At 39.0% G+C, this 18,829-nt stretch overlaps 1 long non-coding RNA gene across 1 annotated transcript; it reads right to left on the bottom strand.

The window, feature by feature from the left end:
• Nucleotides 1–1,425: 1,425 nt before the first annotated feature.
• LOC101694064 lies at nucleotides 1,426–15,656 on the bottom strand. Its single transcript, XR_200184.2, has 5 exons — nucleotides 15,578–15,656; nucleotides 15,167–15,247; nucleotides 9,685–9,792; nucleotides 6,779–6,843; nucleotides 1,426–2,444 (listed from the first exon to the last, which is right to left on the bottom strand). It is a non-coding gene; the product is annotated as an uncharacterized LOC101694064 (long non-coding RNA).
• Nucleotides 15,657–18,829: the final 3,173 nt, after the last annotated feature.

Below are 18,829 nucleotides of genomic sequence, written 5' to 3'. Positions count from 1 at the left end.
TACTGAAGAAATCAAATTGTTGATAAGATTATGCAAGTATGAAATTGGGGATTTTTAGATGTCAGATACTGCATTTATTAGGGGAATTTGGGGAAGGGACAGTTTCGATAGAAAAATGTGAGAGTACATGAACTTTCCATCTCTGGATTTCTCTTTACACTAGGGGTGAATGGTTCATTTTGAGGAACTGGAATTTAACTGTTTTTGTTCTTTTTGCTCTGTTTTTAAAGGCACATGCCTTCTATTTCTGAACATCAGAATAGACATTTACACCAGTGCAAAGGTTCTTAAACTTTAAGCTATGTCCTTGATAGGAAAGGTAAATTTGTATTGTGAGAGAACTCTGAAGAATTAGATTTTCCAGTGTTTCTTTTCAAATTGAAATATATATTGAACTATGTTTTGGAAATGTTGGGAAAAATCATACATGGAAGGGAGACAGCTGGTAAAGAGTGAGTTATTAAGGCAGCTCCAGTGTAGACAATGGGAGTTCAGTTCCAGGGGGGAAATGTTGGGAAATGGTGCATGCTTCTTGGAATAATTCCCCCAAGGAGGCAAGGAAGCTTGAATACTCACATACCAGTTATCATTATCATTCCCATGTTCATTCTCTGGCACTCGTACTTCTGTAGCTCTGACAAGAGTCCTCTCTCACTACAGGCCACCCTGGCTGTCAGAGGGCATCTGGAATAAGTGAATAGTGGGGTTTTAGGGACCTAAGGGGTTCACTGATGGTATCTGACACAATGGAGGGTAGAGTTGTTGCCCCAAAGAGTCTGCACGTGGAGTTCAGGGAACATCACAGGCTAACCTTTGCGGGGGTTTTGTGTGTTGTTGTTTTGTTTTGTTTTTTATGTTCCAGAGTCATCTGCATACATGATAAGTTTGAAAACCACTAATACAGGCTATTAGTGGATCACCAATTAGCAAAGGATTGTCTAATGCTGTTCTTATTTTGTAGATGAGGGAATGCAAGCCCTGTCCCGAAGTGTAAATGACCGATGCATGTCGAAGAACCACATTTGGCACAGGGGTCCCATGATTTGATGAATTGTGATGGACAGATGACTTGGTTGTCATTAATTTGGCTATCTGGAAATTTCAATCAGGTGAATATGTGGCATGGAGGCAGCCTGGCTGCAGTATCCTTGACTTCTGCTACTCACATGTTTCTCTCAGTGCTTGTATACAGCCCGCCCACGTGTGCGACTTCTTGTCAGAGCTCCAAGACTAGAAAGCCATTTTCTTCCAGGAGCTAACTTTACTTCCTACCGTTTCATACTTGCTTAAGAAAAGGTCTTTTAATTTTATTGATACCAAGGTATAAATGACTAATTAATTTTATGTTGAAGTATTTGTTCAGTAATAGTAAGTAAAGTCCGTAGCTTCACTGATGAAGCTTTTGTATTTTCAGGTGAGGGGAAGTTCATTTTGGGTTCAGAGGGCCTGTGATTAAGTATACATACACATAGATTGCTTTTGGAAAATACTGCTCTTGTAGCCATGAAAGCGCCTTATATTAGAAGAGATTGATTTTCCCTGGGCAACAATGGCAGTTCTTAGCAGAGAGACAGAGTGTTTAACAACTATGAATCTAGGGAGTCATGAGAATTGTTACCTGAGTTTTGTAATTGGGAAATATCTCCTTGTATTTTTGTACTGTTGGGTCAAATATAAAGATAAAGTCCATCTGCAGTTACAACCTAATATAAATAACTCCTGTTCAGAGAGAAGTAGGAAATATTCAAACTGCAAATTTCAAAAAATTCAGTATTTGGCTTTTAAATACTGTAATGTTTTCCAAGTCATGTTTTGTTTTGGAGAAGGATAAAATCACATTTCATTATATTCACTCTTAATAGCTGTCATCTTCTGAACTCCTATACACTAGATTAAACATTAGGGGACTTACATACTGGAATTCATTTAATTTTACAATAAACCTTGTATGACAGCTATTTTTATCTTTATTTTATGGACCTAAATGAATTTAAGTAACTAATTTATGTAAAAGGTTGAATGCCTGACACATAAAGGACATTTAGTAAATATTTTTGAACTCAGAATGAGCAAAGACTTGCCAAAGCCATAAAGCTTCAGGGTGGACAGCGGAGCCAGCCCGGAGGGCTTGGCAGCCTTCAGGCCAGTCTGGCTGGGAGTGCCGAGGAGGTTGGCTGTTGTGGTTCTGAAGGCTTGGAAATCAGAATCAGCCTGGCCTCGAGGGTGATCTGCACAGTTAAAGCTGTTCAGTCTGGTTGACATCCTGGAGTAATGTCCTCTGGAGAGCTGGGCTTGTCATCCTAAGGTCTACTCTTTTCAATAGTATCAGCTTATAACTCTGTCAAGGACGCTGACTCCCCTTACTGCTCAGGATCACAATTATTCATTTGTTTGTGCCGCTCATCAGCCAACTATTGAGAATCTGCTACGTGCCGGGCTGGGTTCTAGAGACACAAGAAAGAAAAACAATCAAGCAAGATCCATATTGTGTTAGTGGTATGCACAAGTAACCAAAAAAGCGGCTGAACAGAACTCTTGAATCCTTCCCAGGACTCCAGAGAAAAATGCATTTGTGCAGAGTATTTTCGTGGAGTGGTGAACTACTGAATAACTGAGAAGGGTTAGCAAGCAGGGACAGGGGCATTTTTTTACACGCTGGGTCCCTTACACTAAGGCTAGCCCAGAAGGACTTCCTGAGCTCTTCCTCATCACCTGGATCAGACATACTGTGACATACCCATCATAAAACCTAAAAGGCATAATTCCCGGGGTGTGGTTATAATGGGACTCCATTATGCAGTTCTGAAAGCTAACCGTGAGTAGCTCTTGTTCTTGAGATGTCTGCGCATGCTCCAGAACGTGGTCTCCAATAAAATTACAGAATCATACAGAGGCAATCCTTAAAATCTGAATGCTTCCCTAATCAAAGGTCTCTTTTGTTCCAGAATATTTTGTTTGTGATAGTCAAGTGTCTCTGACTGTTTATAGACCTTTCTGGAAGGAGTTTTTATTTTTTTTATTTTTTGTTATTATTTTTTTCATTATGTTATGTTAGCCACCATACAGTATATCATTAGTTTTTGATGTAGTGTACTGAGATTCATTGTTTGCATATAACACCCAGTGCTCCATGCAATACGTGCCCTCTTTGATACCCATCACTGGACTAACCCATTCGCCCACTTCCCTCTCCTCTAAGACTCTTAGTTTGATTCTCTGAGTCCATAGTCTCTCATGCTTCATTCCTTCTCTGATTCCTCCCCACTTCATTTTCCCCTTCCTTCTCCTAATGTTCTCCATGCTATTCCTAATGTTCCACGAATAAGAGAAACCACCTGATAATTGACTTTCTCTGCTTGACTTATTTTACTCAGCACAATCTCCTCCAGTCCAATCCACGTTGATGCAAAAGCTGGGTATTCATCCTTTCTGATGGCTGAGTAATATTCCACTGTATATATGAACCATATCTTCTTTAACAGTTCATATGTTGAAGGCCATCTCAACTCCTTCCAGAGTTTGGCTGTTGTGGACCTTGCTGCTACAAACATTGGCGTGTATATAGCCTTTCTTTTTGCTACATCTGTATCTTTGAGATAAATACCCAGTAGCGCAATTGCAGGGTCATAGGATAGCTCTATTTTTAATTTTTTGAGGAACCTCCACACTGTTTTCCAAAGGGAATGCACATACCAACTTGCATTCCCACCAACAGTGCAAAAGGGTTCCCCTTTCTCCATAGCCTCTCCAATATTTGTTGTTTCTTGCCTTGTCAATTTTTGTCATTCTAACTGGTATAAGGTGGTAATCTCAGTGTGGTTATGATTTTGATTTTAATCTCCCTGATGACTAATGGTGGTGAACATTTTTTCATGTGTCTGTTAGCCATTTGTATGTCTTCTTTGGAGAACAGTCTGTTCATGTCTTTTGCTCATTTTTACCTGGTATTTGTTTTTTGGATTTTGAGTTTAAGAAGTTCTTTATAGATCTTGGATATCAGCCCTTTTTCTGGAATGTCATTTGCAAATATCTTCTCCCATTCTGTGGGTTGCCTCTTTGTTTTGTTAACTGTTTCTTTCCTGTGAAGAAACTTTTTATCTTGATGAATCCCATAAGTTCATTTTTGCTTTGGTTTCCCTTGCCTTTGGAGACATGTCTTGGGAGAAGTTGCTGTGACTGATGTCAAAGAGGTTGCTGCTTATGTTCTCCTCTAGAATTTTGATGTGCACATCCCGTGTTTCCTGTCTCACATTGAGGTCTTTCATGCATTTAGAATTTATCTTTGTGTATAGTATAGTATAAGGGAGTGTCCAAGTTTCATTCTACTGTATTTGGCACTCCAATTTTCCCAGCAGCATTTGTTGAAGAGACTGTCTTTTTACCATTGGATATTTTTTCCTGCTTTGTGAAGATTATTTGACCATAGAATCGAGGGTCCATATCTGGGCTCCATATCTGGGTTCTGTTTCATTGGTCTATGTGTCTGTTTTTGTGCCAGTACCGTGCTGTCCTGGTGATCACAGCTTTGTAATTTGTAGTGCTGTGTTTTAGTGCTAAAAGCTAGTCCTGGTATCACAAAATAGTTGAACTGCCTGTTAGAATTTTTACCAAGATTTCAGATAAAATGTTTTTGTAAGGAACATTTTTCCCCCCTCCAAGGCTTGTGTTAAAATAAAGGTCAGGAAATTCGGTCACGTAAACAAGCTAGCCATGACTTTCATCCAGAGGGACGCACATCACAGGTGTGGCTCAGTGCTGCTAGAGTTAGTTTAAACACATTGGTTATGGTTATATATAGCACTCAAAGTCCAGACAGTCACTGCAGCTCCGTCATCACTTACTCAGGTTGTCCCAGCAAATTCCTCTTGGGCTATTTCTTTGCCAAGTTTAAAAAATAATGGATTCTAAGCTATAACAGAGAAAAATCAATGTCTCCATTTTAGAAAAAGGTAAAATTTTCCCTCAAAAAGGAAGCTCTTCACAAGCAAAGAAATGTGTAAATAAGTAAATTTAGTTCATGGAACAATGAAAGCAATAAATTCGTTTAACTTGGTAGGTGAAATTTTTATAAATCAAAGAAATCCTATGAAAATTTGCTTTACTTAATATTTTTTTGTATTCTTATTTTTAACTTTTTATTTAAATTCCAGTTAAGAACATCCCGTGCTATATTAGTCTCAGGTGTACAATATAGTGATTCAACACTTCCTTACATTACCCAGTTTTCATCACAACAAACGCACTCCTTAATTATTTTATTGTTTTCAAAAGCTATGGGAGATAAAAAGATGATAAGAGGTGGCAAATCAATGTCCCTATTATGCTTTTAAAGTATACTTTTCTCTGAAGGAAAATATACATATAAAATATACAATTCATAAGCATGTAGTTTGATACTAAATACACTTGTGTAACCAGCACGCCTATCAAGGACTAGGTCAGCACAGAGCATTATCTCAGAAGCCCTTTTCTCTGCTAGTCAATATCATTTCCTACTCTCGATGGTAACCAGAACCCTGATTTCTAACACCATAAACTGCTTTTGCCATTTTTAAATTTTGTGTTTATTTTTTAAAACTTAATTGTACTTAATTTTTTTTCAATGTATAAATGGAATTATGCGGCATGCATTATTTTTGTGCTTGGACCATGACTAGCGCTGGTGGTAATGTAGCCGTCCTTTGATGAACACATGCATGCATTTCTTTTGGGTATAAACTGACCAGGAGTGTTGGTGGAATCCATGCATGTTCAGTTATGGTGGGTAATGTCCAACTGTTTGCAAAGTGATTCTACATGCTCTCCTTTTATGAGTGCCTATGTGACACTCCAGAGCTTTTCCCAATTTCATTTGTCATGAGATTTTCTTAAACTGAAAAAATCATTTGAAAAACATTCTGCTGCATTATAGTTAAAGAAGATTTTGCTAATACAGTTATTTTGAGTGAAAGTTTTTTGCGAGCTAAATCATACTTGTGAGAACATATCTTCATAATGGTACTAACAACTCCACATAAAGGCTAGGCTGTAAATTTTGAAAGATGAATCATCATGAGGCAAGGCTGTAGTCAGCTTTGAAATAGAGTGTACTGTTCTAATCTTATGTAACCAAACTTTCCATGTGGCAGGAAGATACTAGGTTGCTTTCCAGGAAAATAGGTTAAAAAAAAAAAAGTATTCTTAACTCCCCTGTCCCCACCCTGCCCCATATATCAGTTTTTAATTGCAAGCAACTAAAAGCAATCTGAGAAATTTAGAAGAGAAAAAAATTGATAAAAGGGTATTTAGTAACTTCAGTGAGTCTCTCAGATGGTCAGGGAACCAGACTTGAAGATATTTCAGTTTGGAACTAGTTCTCTACAGAGCAATTGTCACTGCCATCAGGTACAGATCCCACAGCCTGCTGGTTAGCCAGTCTCCAAGATGGTGCCCCAAAATCTCACATCCTGTTACCAATATTCTTGTGCAATATCCTTCCATATTGAAGTAGGGATGCTTTGTGTGACCAGTAGAGTTTGCGGAGGTAACAGTTTAACTCCCCAGGCTAGGTTATAGAGGATATTGAAGCTTCTGTCTGTTCTCTGGGATTGCACAGAGGTGGCAAGGGGAAGCCAGCTGCCATGCTCTGAGAATATGCAAGGAGCCCTTGGGAGAGGACCAGGGCCTCCTCCTAATATCCAGCAGCAGCTTACCAACCCGATGAGCGAGTCCCCTTGGAGGCAGGCCCTCCATCTCCAGTCGCACATGAACATGACTGCAATCACAGCTAATATCTTACCTTCCAAACTCTTAAGGGGCTCATCCACGGCCACTCAGCTGTGCTGCTCTGAATTTTGATCCACACTATGGGAGAAAGAAATGTTTATCATTGTTTGAAACCATTAGGTTTGGGGTAATTTGTTACACAGCAACAGATAGCTAATGACAAATAGACATGGGCTACAGCTGTTGGAATTGTTGCCAATGCTGCCTTTGGGAACTGTGTGTATCTGCAAGTAGCTTCACCCAAATGGATTCTGCACAGTCCTCACCTCTTCATTTCATGGCTTCTGATTCAAAGTCTCAGCTCCTTGCACTGACTGACACTATGTGCCCACTTTTATTTGCATAGAAGTTTTGGAAATGCAAGTAGCTGACCTCCTCAGCTTCTAAAATGGAAGGTGAGCTCTACCTCTTAAGGAAATTCCTTAAACCTAGGAAGACAGTTGAGATACTAGGAAGCCAAGAGGAATGCCAAGTGTCCACTCTGCCAGAGCCCCTCAAAGTCTGCCACTCTGTGATTTCCCATTGTTGGGGCATAGTGAGATAAACTTTCAGAAAATGAGAATACGCATTCAGAAACTTTTATAACAGTTTGGCATTGCCACGGTATTTTGTTGTCTTCGACAAAAGTACTGATCCACAGGTTGAAAATAAAACATAAAACTGGTTCTTCACTACAGATGGTTTGAGAAGCACGACACTCTATCACATCTGTAACAACAGAACTTATCTGAAAATACTACGCTTCTCAACTCTGCCTTGGGAGCTTCCAGAAGAGGTTTGCTTTCTCATGAGAATGACATCACCGAATGATGATTTTCTCTGCATTCAAGGAGTTAATCAAAGACACTGACACTCTTACTGTCGCATTTCATTCTGTAACAACCATGGTTCACTTAGTCGACCATAAAGCTGATCTCCAGAGGTCAGAAACCAACTTACAGTCGTGAAGCAGACATCGTGACCTCAGAGCAAGTCAGGACAGGTTTGGACCCCAAGTGGAAGGCTTTTCCACATCCTGTAACCATTTACTCTTCACTGACAAAGCACTAACTGAGGATTTCAGGCTCTGTCAATTCTCAGCAAACTTCTAAGAAGTTGAGGATGCCTAAAAGTCATGTCACAGTAGGACTGATTTGCAGCCAGAATCAACCAACCTTTGGCCTCATTTTTGTGTAGTTTGGATGTTCCTATCATCAAATCTGTCTTTCTATATAAAATGTTTCCTGTTTAAGTTTCCTTTTTCAAGTGAATGGATTTATTATCCTAGAGGAAGACTTGGCCTGGCTGTTCAGAGATGGGAAAGAGGAATGAAAGGTTATAGATCAGATGCATTTTCTGTGGCCCGACCAGCTGAGAATTGGTTTGTGTGTATCATTTTATGGAAAGCAGAGGACCAGTGACACACACATTGAATTTATTGAATCAGGTGTAACAACACTGGGTAGGTTTAAGGAAACAGGCACATATGTGGAGCAAGAGGGAGAAGGATAGAGTTAGTTCATATGGTCACAGTGTCTTATCTCACTTGGAGAAGAAGTCCAAGATGCGTGGGCTAAAATCTTCCATTCCAGTAAGTGCAGTAGGAGAGAGAACAGTGCTGGAGAAGCCTGCTGGATCCTTAGAAGCAAGATTTGAATAACATTGCCCAACACTAATTGAATACCTAATCTTGTATAATCTTTATAATAGGCATTCGAAGGAAGTACTACTGTACTGAATTTTCTCTTTTACAGTTCCATAAGGTAAATTGTCCCTATCCCATAGCTAAGAAGAGGTAGCTAGAATTCCAGCTAGACTCTAAAGCACATGCTCTTAACTCCGTACTTCTCTGTGCTGCCTCAGACTGGGTAGAGGAGAGATGCCCAGTCCAAGGAGGGGATGGGAGACAGAACAATCTAAATTCAAAAGTTGGGAGGTGAAGGAGAATATGTTCTGGGGTCAGTGCAACTGGCCTGGCCAGGGGATGGTCTAAAGCAGGTGGTTTGGGAACAGAAGTTGTAGTTGAGGGGCGCCTGCGTAGTTCAGTCATTTAAGCATCTGCCTTTGGCTCAGGTAATGATCCCAGGGTCCTGGAATCAGGCTCAGCATTGGGCTCCCAGCTCAGCAGGAAGTCTGCTTCTCCATCTGCTCCTCCCCCACTTATGTGTGCGCGCTCTCTCTCTCTCTCATTTTCTTTCTCTCAAATAAATAAAAATTTTAAAAAATTAAAAGAAAAAAGAAATTGTGGTTGATAAAACTGGAGAATTGATAAGGGTGAAAAATGTAGGAATTGAAGATTACTACAGCAGTGGATTCTGAGAAGGAAATGATATTATAGAAAACAGAATTTTCTTCAGAAGGTGAACTTGGCAGATGTGGACAGATAGGAAAAGAAAATCACTGAGAAGATGTTGCAAAGGCTGATAGAAGAGAGGCCATGAAGACAGGGACGAGCATAGTGGCTCTCACAGTTTTGGTCTTGGGGCCGTGGATGGAGGTCAAAAAGATGGAGGGTCCCAAAGTGCTTTTGTTGAGGTAGGTTTTATCTATCAGTGTTTACCATACTAGAAATTCAAACAGAAACTTAAAAATATTTTAAATTTTGAAATAATAACATATATTAACATAAGAAGTATTTTCATGAAGAAATAACCGTTTTTTTTTAAAGATTTCATTTATTTATTTGACAGACAGAGATCACAAATAGGCAGAGAGGCAGGCAGAGAGAGAGGGAAGCAGGTTCCTCACTAAGCAGAGAGCCCGATGTGGGACTCAATCCCAGGACCCTGAGATCACGACCTGAGCTGAAGGCAGAGGCTTAACCCACTGAGCCACCCAGGTGCCCCAAGAAATAATTGTTTTTAAAACAAAACAAAACAACAACAACAAAAAAACAGTATAAAAAGTGGCACTATTTTACACCTTTACAAATCTCCTTACTGTCTGGCTTTATGGAATCCAGCTGGATTGTCATACATTCAGTTGTCACATCTTCAGTCTGTCGTAATGTCACATGACATGTGGGCTCTGGAAAACTCCACTGTCCCACTTGTGAGAGAAAATGAAAAAGGCAAATAACACCTTCATTTAATCACAAACAGTGTCTTGACCCCAGGACACTCTAAGAGATTCGCGGGGATTCCCACAGGCTCCTGGACAACAGTTTGAGAAGCACTGGGCTAGAGGGAGGCCGAGGTGTTGGAGATGCAGCACCAACAGAGAGAACCAAAGCAGCCCAGGGCGGGGAAGAGGGGGTGCAGGCTGCAGAGGGAAAGCTCTTACGAGATCCCATACAGCAAACCTGGGTGATCTGGGACAATCATAATGCTTCTTACAGAATGGGGAAACACATAGGGGAAGGCAGTGTGGTAGGGAAGTTGGTAATTTCTGGTTTTGGTGGTTTGAATGTGAAGTGACCGAGAGATATCCAAGTACACACAGAATTAAATCAGAGAGACGGCAAAACCTTTTGTCACTAATGAAAGTAAATCTTCAAGAGTTAATTTAAATTTAAATTAATTGAAATTTAAAAAGCTAACTTGAAAATGGAAAGTTAACTTAAAAGTGAAATGAAAGCAGGTACTACAATTTCTATGAAATTCATCAAGAAGTACTTAGGAAGTAGGACATTAGAGGAATGTAACTATATTTGAAAATTTTTCTTTTTTAAGATGGAGACTTAATATGTGGGTGTCTGTTACATTACTCTCATATATGTTTATGTGTCTGGAATAATTTGTAATAAATTAAAAAATTTAAAGTTTATACCACAGACTAATCCATGCATCCCCCTGGTCATTACCCCTTCCCTCCCCCCCCCCTCACACACACACACACACACACACACACACACTATTTACATTCTTTAGATCAGATGTCATTTTATTTCCAGCTGCTAGTGCCAGGGATGATCCACTTAGAAAAGAGACAGGAAGAGGGAGAGAGAGGATCTGAACTACACTCAAAATCTAGCACTTTTCTTTAGATACTGCAATGCAGGCAGTAGGGAAAGGACCTATGTGCAACACGGCAGAGCACGGGGAAGTGGGAGGTGTGAGCCAAATAGGAAGCTGCCAATATTTACAGGATGCCAAAGACGAGTATTTTATTACATGCATTTAGCAACAACTCGATCAGACTTGAAGTTCCTAGAGGAGTTTTACAGCACTTAGTGGGAGAGGAGAACAGGAAAGCAAGCATTACCATAGGTGTGATAGGTTTTCAGGAGTATCAGGGGCCTGGGAAGATTGAAATAACTTGGAGCGCACTACCACCTGTCCCTGGGAGGCTATGGAGCCAAGACCTGCTCTGGAACTGGAGTAGATCTGCGTGTGAGCCCTGACCTGGACACTGAGTCAAAGCTTTGAGACTCCGGGAAAGTTACTTAATTGTGTAAGCTTTAGTTCTAAAATATTTTTATGGATAAAATATACAGTAATACCAGCTGCTTCTGGGAACTGCTGCTAAGATAACCTGCAGCAGGATAACCCAGTCGGCTCAACCCTCCTCTGTCCTCCAGGCTTTAAAACACAATAGCTAACACTCTCCAGACCCACAACCTCCACCACCACTCAGTCATGAAGCCTCTATCAGCCCGGGTCCTCAAACCTACCAGTTTTTGCTCACCCTAAAGCATTTCTGGAATACTTTTTTTTTTTTCTCCTATTGATCTCACAGGCTTTTTATTTTTTGATTCTTCTTTAGCTTTATAACTATTATGTAATTTTAACCACATTACATATTTTTCTTTACCTTAGAATTCATTCCAGAGTGTGTCCCAGAGTCATTTTAACCAAATAATAAGTGAGGTGGGAAAGAATATGCAAATTGTTCCACTTTCTACGCAAGAAAGTATTATGATAAAAACTCAAAAAATTCTTTTTCAAAGCATGTTTTGTGTTGTGTGTGTTTGTGTGAACGATCGCAGGAATAGCTTAGATCATGAATAAGCATGTTCTCAGGCGGAAGGGGACCGTGGTCTGCCCTCAGTGTGGACTGTTGCATTTCTGTAGTAAATATACATTCTCAGCTGTGGCCTGAACCAGAGTGACTCCAGTGCTCCTGAAGCCCAGTGTGTTCTTTCAATGAATGAGTGAGTCAGTGAATGAATGAATGAAGATAAGCAAGAATGTATATGTAAAATGAAGCTGAACTATCTTGACCAACAGGAATATTGTTTGAGGTTCCTTTTTTTTTTTTTTAAACCAGGGACAGAATTCATATAAAGTAAGGATAACAGTTACCTTAATGACAAGAAGATCCTCTTTCTGCTAGTAACTATTTCATAAATACATGTGTTCTATAAACTGTCATAACCTTCATTTATTTTTTGCAGTTGTTTCATGACCTTTGCAAACAAAGGGAAAGACTCGCATCTGCTAAGTTCCGTTTAGAGCTTAATTACTAGAAATAGAAGGACCTAACAGGGACTGCAGCTGTTCTGAGTTTCAATTATTTTTCCGCTTATCTTCCAGGCTAATAACTTGGGGCTCAGGGCTGAATACGTTCCATTTTTAGCAATGGGAAGTATCAAGAGAGTCTTGTTTCCCACATTACTGAGCAGAATGGGAGAATGAGCTCCAGAAACCCTCCTGGAAGGGCTTGGGAGAAAAGCAGGAACATTTACACTGGGAACAATTGGATTTAATCAGAAGACTCGGCAATAAAAGTAGAGCATGGGGCTAGAACAGAAGTGCTGGTAGGAAAGGCTGTCAATTGCCTGTGAGAAATAACGATCCGTGTTCTTTTTGGTGAATCAGAGCATTACTGTTGTAATTAACATTAAGATGTTGAATCATATATCCCACATGGAGTCAAAGGTTTGTGCAGAGTGAAAGTGGATCTGAGGCATCACTCAGATCAATTTTTTCTAAGCCAGAGAGATGAAAGGACTTATCCAGGGTCACACAGCTAGTCTGCGCAGAGCTGAGAACAGAACACGTTTCCTATTCCCAGTCAGGGCACTTCCCTGTCCCCCACATCTGCTTCCTCTACTTCTTTGAGCTTCTTTTCCCATCAGGCCAGAGCTCAAGTGTTCTGGTGAGTTCTCTCAGCACGATGTCCAGATGGTTACTTTTGACACTTCTGTGCCTGGGCACCTTCTTGACTTTGAACTTGAAAATGATGGTTTTGTAAAATTACTAGGTTTCCTGGTCCGGTCAGGTAGTGGTGTTTGAGGCTCTGTTGCATTGGGACCATATGTAGGTGTAGATGAGAACTGATAACACATAGCTGTGTGCTGTTGACTTCAGTGTGTTTAGAGACTCAAACAGCCAGGAGAAGTTATCTGGGTCAAGGGATCTAAGTCTCTGCTTTGCAGGTTAGGAAACAAAAGCCTAGAAAATGTAGTGGCTGTCAGTTTAAACTACAGAGGTCTTAATGTCATGGAACATTCTATGAAAGCAACATTTATGTGTTTCAACTTTTACTCTATTGAGGATTTAACAAAAATGGTCTTGGGTTTTTGCATTCTAAAGAATGCATTAACATTCTTTGCAGTAATGCATTAATGTATTAAATGTTAGGTACATTACTGTATTAGTCATTATTTTATCCACTTGGAGGAGTTCTAATAGGAAGAGCATGAAACCATTAAGCATTAAAAATTATTGGAATGCTGGCATAAGTGTGTTATTGAGAACCAAATAGTTCAATGTAATTTGAGCAGCAATAGATCACCATCCGTGGTCTTCGACATTACCATTTTGATTAGATTGCCTGTCAGTGTACTTGTCACACATTTCTGTCTGGACATCATTGCTTTTGGTGTCACCATGCAACTACCCTACAACTGTGCAGTGAGATCCTCCCCATCCTTCAGAGCTCACAGCAAGTGCTCCCCCATTGGCAAAGCTTCAAAAGATCCCCAGACCTAGGGGATCTCTTTCTCCTTAGCATCCCCAGGACACTGAGTACTTCTCTTCTGTTATTTACTATAGCAATCTGTGTGTTTTAAATAAATTAAATGCTGCTATTACCCCTATTCTGGATTTTAAGCTCCACAAGGGAAGAGATTAAGTCTATTGGTTTTGCTTCCTCACAGTATCTTGTATTTGTTGAATGAACGAATGTATCATAAGTAAGAAAGCGCTCAGCTGAACACATAGCATTATACTTCAGAATATTGATATCGAACAGCACAACCTTGGAGGGCCGTTTTAAAGTTCAGAGTCAACTGGGAATCGATCGAGAAACTGAATGCCTGAACACATATCATAAAGAAGGCTTTCCATTCCTCTTCTGCAATGCCTTTATTCACAGAATACTCTGGGAATTGATCGTTTGTGAAATACTAAATGATGTCTCAAATTAAGAGTGGAGTTTTCATAATACTCAGTTCCCTGCAATTCAAAAACCACATGTTGGCCTTTCAGTAACTCTTTTAGCCATATCAGGTGCATGAACAGACTCAGGGAAGCATCTGTTCTACTGCTGCCAATTAAGTTTGCTGTGTTCTCCCTGACAGGCTGACTGTTCCATTAAAACAAGTGCCTTTTCCCCAGGCGGGGCGGGGCGGGGGGTAAAAAAATAAATAAAAAATAAAAGATCTGGGGATTTTCTTTGGTCATTAGATAGCTCTACGCCAGATAGGAACATAAAAATTTTCTTTGTGTGGGGAAAGAGGAGAGCTTTCCTGAAATTTGACTCATATTACAAAAAATGGGGGAAAAGGGATTTAAGTGCTTCTTTCAGTTCCTTTTCCAAACATGGAAAGTTAAATAGTAGTTCAGCCACAGTCCTTTCAGAGGACGATCTCATTGCAAATGTAAACTTCACTACTCACTCACGGTGTTTCATATACTGCAAAGAACCCAGACTCAAGATTCAAACTGCCACATGCAAATCCTACTTAAAAGTCTAGAAGTGTTAGTGAGATCAAAAGCAAAAGAATTCTGTGCCTTTAGATTCCGATTTAACCATATTTCTTATTAGCTGTCTATGTCAAGGAGTTCCCTGTTGTATGCTTTTAATTGCAAAATAGACAAGAAAACTCCTATCACATTGTTATTAACTGCCACAAAGTAAATTAGTGGCAGAAACAGAGCGTAGTCTTTGAATTTTAAGCTTGCTCAGGTTCAGGAGTCCAGATTGCCTCGGGCTTGGCTCTGCTACTTAGCTGTTGTGTGGTGAAGACAGCTCAGACACACTTGACTATCACAAGTACTCTTTCACCAAGGACCAAACTTCCATAGAAAGGATTTCCCAAAGGAAAGCACTGAGTCAAAAAACTTCATTTCTCCTTACATCTCTGCAACTTACTTGAGTCCATGAGCCCTGTTGTTCCCAGCTTGCAAAATGGGAATAATCCTTCACCCTACATTTCTCTTAAATTCATTACAAAAATCAAGATAGCCTTGAAAATTGTCAAGTCCCACATTAACATAAGATTTTATTGTAACTGCCCAGTGCTATGTGTACTCACCTCATTAATCTCTCCTTTTCGTTACTGGAAACACTGAATCATACTGATACGGAACATGCCTATTGCTCCATAATTACTTACCTAGAAAAGGGAAAAGTTCTGTTACCCAGAGAGGAGTAGAAAGGACAGGAAATCTTGTTAATCAGCAAATAAACTCATACAGGGAATTTTTTGTCACCCAAGGATGTGCTTTTCTTCTTTCTCCTTCTCCTTCTCCCCCAATTCTCTCTCTCTCTCTCCCCACACATACACACCCCCCCCCACCAATGTAGGCTTATTGATTCTTTATTGTTGCTCATCAGCAATAATCCATTCCTTTCAAAAATTCATTACTATTCATTTTGTTGATCACAGTGTCATAGATTTGGTTCTGGGGAGCCCCCTTTAAACGGTCTCCCATAACCCACTGACCTCATGTTGCCATCATTGTTTGATTGCTGGATTTGTCTTATACCTTCCCTTCCCCAGCCCTAGAATCAGCCATTTTCCCAAGGTTCCTTTCAGTAGAGAATGGAATTCGGAAGCCAAGACCTTTGTGCTGAATGTGGACACCACTATGCTAGGGGCACTGTTTGTAGGTCCTTTCAAGGAACTGGGGGAAATAAAGAAAAGCAGAAGTGTGTATCTAGATGTGACATGAGTCTTTCAAGCAGAAAGAATGGCATGTGCAGATGTGTATGTGCATGTCTTTTTGTTTTTCATATCACTGATTATTAATAATGCTAAGTCCTAAGGTGCCTGGGTGGCTCAGTCAGTTAAGCATCCAACTCTTGATTTCTGCTCAGGTTGTGATCTCGGGGTTGTGAGATCAAGCTGTGTCTGGCTCTGTGCTCAGCATGGAATCTGCTTGAGACTCTCTCTTCCTCTCTCTGCCCCTCCCACTTGTGCACTCTCTCTCTCAAATAAATAAATCTTAAAAAAACAATGCCAAGTCCTTTTGCCATGTTTATTTGTCATTCATTTTTATTCTTTTGTGAAAAGAAGTGTGTAACTTTTTCTCTTTTGCCTAGTTCTCTATTGGGTTGTTTGCCAGTTTTCCTATGTATTTCAGTGTTTTCTTTTTCTGAACCTGCTAACTTTCTAAACTTAAAAAACTTAAAAAATATATACATATTTGAAAACAAGGACTCAGACAGATATGCATATACACATGTTCACTGCATTCATGACATTTAAATGAACATCATTCATGACAGCTAAAATGTGGAAGCAATCCAAATATCCATCAACAGATGAACAGATAAAATATGATATATAATACAATGGGGGAATATTACTCAGCCATAAAGGGAGTGAAGTTCTGAGACATAGTACAGCATAGACAGTCCATGAACACATTACTAAGTGAAGTAAGCCAGACACAAAAGGACAAATATTTTATTATTCCATTTACATGAAATAGCAGCATTTGACAAATTCATAAACAAAAATTACATTGGAGATTATCAGGGGCTGGCGGAGGGGAGAATAGGGGATGCTTTGCTTACTGGTTCCAGAGTTGCTCTTTGGAATGATGGACAAGTTTAAGAAATAGTAGTAATGATTTCACAGCATTGTGAATATAATTAATGCCACTGATAGCACAATCAAAAATAGTTAAGATAACAAATGTTACATTATGTGTATTTTACCACAACTAAAAAATAAGTGAACGTATTTGTGAGGTCTACTTCTGAGTCCTTTTTTCTGTTCCTTTTATCCATGTGTCAATCTCTCCATCAGTACCACATTGACTTGATTATTATAGCTATATAATAACTCTTGGATTTGGGTAGATTCCTACTTCTTTTTCAGTTACTTTTAGCTCTTATAGTTCCTTTGCCTTTTCGTATGTTTTATAGTAATCTTGTCTGTATCGACAGTAAAAATTCCAGAGAGTTTAATAGTAATTGTTTAAACCTATATTGCTACATCTTCTAAATGAGTTGTCTCTTACAACATTATGATGCATTTCTGTATCTCTTGTAATATTTTTTATCTCAAAGTTGAATTTGCCTAATATAAAAATTACCACTCCGGTTCTCTTATGATTAGTATTTGTATGGTATATCATTTTTTATCCTCTTACTTTTATGTATGTCTTTATATTTAATTCTTGTTTGATGGATAACATATATTTGAAGGTTTTTTTAAAAAACCTACTTTGATAGTCTCTGACTTTGGATTGCTATGTTAGCACTATTTACATTAAAATAATTATCTATATCATTGAATTTAAATGTTTTCTATTTTTCTCCATCTTATTTGTTCCCTTCTTTCCTTGTTCTGCCTTCTCTTTAAATCAATTAAATATTTTTTGGTTCTTCATTTTTCCCACAGTTATTTTCTATATCTGTGCTATTTAATTATTTGGTTAATGTTGCTGGTCTATCTTTAAATAGTGTTATACCACTTTATAGTAAAAAAATAGTTTACAATAGTTTAGTTTATCTCATACATTTTACCTCTACATAGGGTACTATTTTTGTTGTTAGGCATCATGTTGCTACCTCTTAATCTTAAAAATTTTTTAAAAAATGCTTTTGGGGCACCTAGGTCACTTAGTTGGCTAAGAGTCTGCCTTGGGCTCAGATCATGATCTCAGGGTCCTGGAATTGAGTTCCCACATCAGGCTCCCGACTCACTGGCGGTCTCCTTCTCCCTTTCATTCTGCTCCTCTCCCTGGATTGTGCTCTCTCTTTCTCTCTCTCTGCATACTCTCTCTCTCAAATAAATAAATAAAATCTTTAAAAAATGTTCATTAAAAAGAAGAGAAGATAAAAAGCTTTTCACATTTATCCACATATTTACCGGTTTTGATACTTCTTATTAATTTGTATAGACCCAGGTTAACACTTGATGTCATTTTCCTTCCATTTGAAGAACTTCAGACTTTTTTTTTTTGTGGTGAAGTTTGGCTGTCAACAAACTCTGTCAGCTTGTTTGTTTAAACAAAAGCTTTTTTCCTTGACTTTCATTTTCAAGAACATTTCTCCTAGATACAGAATGCTGTGGTGTCAGGTTTTAATTTGCCCTCCCGGCCCAACATTTCAACATTTCTCCTGCTCATTGCTCTCCTTACCTTTGGGGGTCTGTAGTTTGACACTCTTCATTGATTTAGAACTATTTCAGTCATTCTACCTTAAAATATTTCTTCTGCCTTATTCTCTTTCCTCCTTCTGGGATTCCAATGGTAGTATTTTAGACAATTTGGTGTTTGTCCCAGACCTCTTCGATACTATATTGTGCTTTATTTTTCTCTATTTTTTCTTTCTGTTTCAGTTTGGGTAATTTCTGTTGACTGGTTCTTTCTCCAATCATGGCAAGTCTAGTAGCGGACTTCTCAAAGGCGATCTTTATAGACCGTATCATTTCAGTTTGATTCTTCCTTTTAGTTTTCATCTATCTGTTGAAATTCTCCATCCATTTATGGCTGTTTACCTTTTTGACTAGAACTTATAATGTATTAATTATAGTCATTTTTAACCTTTTTTTTGTGGGGGGAGACTAATTTTAAACTTAAGAGTTGCAGAGATGAGAGAAAGTTCCTGTAGGTGCTTCACTCAGCTCCCCCAGTATTAACATCTTACAGGGCAATGGTATAATTCCTAAACTAAGAAATTTACTTACCACAACACTGTTCACTATTTGAATTTGAATTTCACCAGTTTTTCTACTAAGGAG

Source organism: Mustela putorius, unplaced genomic scaffold, assembly GCF_011764305.1.
Source record: "Mustela putorius furo isolate JIRA1106 unplaced genomic scaffold, ASM1176430v1.1 tig00003846_pilon_pilon_pilon, whole genome shotgun sequence".
Taxonomy (NCBI): domain Eukaryota; kingdom Metazoa; phylum Chordata; class Mammalia; order Carnivora; family Mustelidae; genus Mustela; species Mustela putorius.
This window is presented reverse-complemented; position numbering and strand designations above follow the sequence as displayed.